This window comes from Protobothrops mucrosquamatus, unplaced genomic scaffold (genome assembly GCF_001527695.2).
Source record: "Protobothrops mucrosquamatus isolate PMUCROS unplaced genomic scaffold, P.Mucros_1.0 scaffold4977, whole genome shotgun sequence".
NCBI lineage: Eukaryota > Metazoa > Chordata > Lepidosauria > Squamata > Viperidae > Protobothrops > Protobothrops mucrosquamatus.
The window spans coordinates 2,978-6,911 of NW_015390859.1; positions in this window are offsets into that span (position 1 = coordinate 2,978).

Here is a 3,934-nt window from a genome sequence, read left to right on the forward strand (position 1 = left end):
TGCAGGAGACCATCTTTCCTAATAGTTGAGATAGTAGGAGTAACGGGACAGAATGTTCCTTGTACACCCGGCGAGCCAGGTCCCTGATGCTGACCACTCGCTCCTGGGAGAGATAGACCATGCAATTGGAGGTGTCTATCACGGCCCCCAGGTGCAAGAGTCTGGACGCGGGAACCGTCTGGCTCTTTTGAAAATTGACCGAGAAGCCATGTAGTTGAAGTACCCGGATGGTGTGATTCACATCCCTCTGAGCCGCCTGCAAGGAGGACGCCTGAATCAGGATGTCGTCCAGGTAACATTGGACGCGAATGGGAACCTTCCTCAACTGGGCTGCCAGGACGGCCAGGATTTTTGTGAATACCCTGGGAGCCGACGAAAGACCGAAGGGGAGGGCCCTGTACTGAAAGTGTTTGCCCTTGTAACAAAACCTCAGGAACCGGCGGTGAGCTGGATGAATGGGGATGTGAAGATAAGCCTCTGTGAGGTCTATTGATGCTAAAAAATCCCCGTCTGATCCCTCCTAGTATGGACTGGAGGGATTGCATCTTGAACCTTTTGTAAGTGATGTAATGGTTGAGATGCTTGAGGTCCAGAATAGCTCTCCACCCCCCTGAGGTCTTGGGTACCACAAAAAGGATTGAATAAAACCCTTTCCCCCTGTGGTCTGTTGGAACCGGTTCTATTGCCTGAATTTCTAAAAGATGGTGGATGGCCTCCTGCGTAAGTTCCCGTTTCTGCGGATTTCTGGAAACGGAGCAAAGAATGAGTCGTTCTGGGGGTGTGGCTAGAAACTCCAGGGACAGGCCGTGCTGGATGGATTGTAGCACCCAGTTGTCCGTGGAGGAAAGTTCCCACTGGTGGAAGAAGTGAGCTAGCCGCCCCCTGATGGGAAGGGACGTGTGTGAGTCATTTGAACTTCCTAAATGGGTGTCCTGCCCCACGAAATGGCCGTTTGCTTTGTCCCTGCTGTCTGGGTCTAAACCCGGTCCTATCGTAAGGACGGTCGTATGGCCTCTCTCTGGGAGTATAAGAGCGGGAAGTCTGGGTGGCAGAGACTCCCGCAGTCTGCCGAAAGGACTGCCTACGAAAGTAGGGGGTGGGTCGTTTGTCAGACTTCTTAAGTATATGAGCCATAACTTTGCGTTTATCTTTGTTCTCAACCAGATAAGGGGCAAGGGATTCCCCAAATAAATTATTACCCAGGTAAGGTGCAGACGCAAGACTCCATTTAAGTCTGGTATCAGCCTGCCAATGCTTCAACCACAACATCCTTCTGGCCGTGATGTTAGAGGCCAAGGATCTGGAGGCAAAAACTGCGTACTCAGTGGCCGCCACCATTTTACTTAGATCCTGATGAGTACGTAAATCTTCAGCAGGGACCCTGGCTTGGAGCTGACGCAGCCAAAGAAGGGTGGTTCTGACAAAAAAGGATGTGCAGCTGGCCGTTTTAATTGCCCAGGCCGCTGATTGATGTGTCTTCCTGAATGTATGCTCCCATTTTTTATCGTCCGCTTTAAGCGCCTGTGTCAAGTCCCCAGCAACCGCCGTTTGAGATACCAATGGGGTCCAAGCCTCGTCTACCTTAGGGACCTCCAGCGCATCACTGAGATCAGTGGAGGTGCTGAATAACTTTCTGTCGGTCCCATTAACGGAAGGAAACGAGGCCGGGGAAGCCCATGGCTTCTTAATCCCTTTAAGGAAGATGGAAGGGCATGGAACATGGTGTTCGGTAGCCACTGTCTCAAAGAATATTGGGTGAGGGTCGGTATCTGACGCAACTGGCGGTTGAGGGAACTGGTCTGACCCAATGTTTGCGGTTGCTGTAGCCTTACGAAGAATTGACAGGAAATGAGCCGGATTAAAGAGACCCCCTGAAGTGGAAGGTTCAGGAGGGAGTTCCTCATCTTCCGAAAGCAGAAGATCCGGTTGCTCCCCACCTTGAGGGAAAGAGAAACCACTCACCGAAGAGTGTGCGGGAGACATAGGCTCCTGAATCATGGGAAAATCCGCGGGGATCTCGTAAGGGGGCATAGCCGAGGTGGAAGCCCCCTGATCAGGTGATTGAGAGGAGCGCTGGGCTAAGGCTCTATCCACCACCTTGGAGAGCAAAGCCTCAAGGCGCGCGTCAGCAAAAATGTCTGCCAAGTCCACCCCCCTGGGACCCGTAGCTGTGGGCGTAACTGTGGACTCTGAAACTGTCCCAGGGGGAATTGTGGGGTGTTGAACCACAGTGGGGGGAGAACCTATGTTCACCGGGGTTCCCGGAACAGACCAAACGCCCTGGACAGAAGTAGATGGTCCTAAGGGCAGATCAACTTCAGTATCCTCCAGCTGCCTTGACTCAAGCCCGGCTTGCCTCTGCACTCTGGAGAACTCCTTCTCCAGAGCCTGGTGCCTACGGCTGGCTTGCTTCTCCGCCAGCTTAGAAGGCTTCTTGAGCATGTGTTTAGTTTTTGCTTTTGCCTTGCCTGCCGTCCCCTGTCCAGAGGATGTAGTGCAGCCGTGACTGGAAGATGGAGTGGATTGAGGTAACGAAGAGCCTTCCATCCCAGTGGAGCAGTCTCAGATAAGCTGAGGTGACGCTCTGGCAGGCAAGAAGCTGGCGGAGGCGGAGTTGGAACAAACACAGAGGCTGTTCCCCTGACCACCCGACCCAAAAATAAATTCTCTCTCTGGGCAATGGTCACAGCCCTTGAGTTAGGTACCGAAGGCACGGTTGGAACCACCCCTTGTGTTCCGCCCCGGAGGCCTTAGGTGGCCAGGCAATGTGCACCAGTGAAATAAAAAGAAAAGAGGGCGCAGAGGACTTGGAAGAAATTAGGGGCTGACCAGATTCAAACGAAGGCCTAACCAACACAATGTTGTTTTGGAAAATTGACTGAATTGCTAAAGGTTATTTCTGATAATAAAAATCCCCCCCCCCCAGATGATACCTGGGACAGGGCAACTAATAGAGTGTTTCGTGAGGCCTAAAGAAGCTTCCACGTGGATTCAAAATGGCGGCCGTCAGTAAAAGATTAATTATCAGTAACCAGATGGGAAAAATACCAGCAGAGATCGAGAAGCCTACAGCGCCTGTTTTTAATTCCCAAATGACCTTTCCCAAGGTACTCTGCGAATAAAAAACTGAGGCTTGGAAAATGAAGCGAGGCCTTTTGCAGCTCCTCGCCCTGATCGGAGGCTTCAAAATGGCGGCCGCAACTCTTTTCCCTCTGCCGAACGGCTCCGCTGCCTCAAATTTAAATTTTAAGTGCAGGATTCGATCGTAAGGTCAGATCTGGGAGCCGTGCTGGTAATTACCCCCCGCGATTTCCCCTCGATCGTTGGAAAAGGAATAGAGCGATCCGGACTTCGTTGCCTTTTTCGGCAACCCAAAATGGCGCCCGCGATCGTTTCAGGCAGCCCCGAACGATCCGGATAAGGTAGAGACACAAGGGAGCACTCCGTGAAGCAGGGAGACAGAAGAACAGCCGTTCTTTCTGAATCTCCTGTAATGGAGCTACTCTCTTCCTCCCCAGAGCCCTGGGGAAGAATAAAGGGGATCCTTTCAAGGGATTCCTCCCCCCCACTCCCTTACCGTCCTAAGGACTGGAATGGAAAAGCACTGATCCCAGTGATAAAAGAAATTAAATTAGGGGGAAATCAAATTATTGGGTAGGAACTTTTTTTGGAAAAGAGAGAATTCACCAATAGGTTCTAACCTGCAATTAACTGAGAGCCAAACCTGACACGTCGTCAGCTGTACATTTCCACCCCAGGCCACCCCAACGATGCCCTTGACGTGATGGCCCGTTGCCTGGAGGCCGTACGGGTCTGGATGGGGAGGAACAGACTCAGGCTCAACCCTTCCAAGACCGAGTGGCTGTGGTTTCCGGCGCCTCGGCATAGTCAGCTGATGCCATCGCTGACTATAGGGGGCGAAACCTTGGCCCCC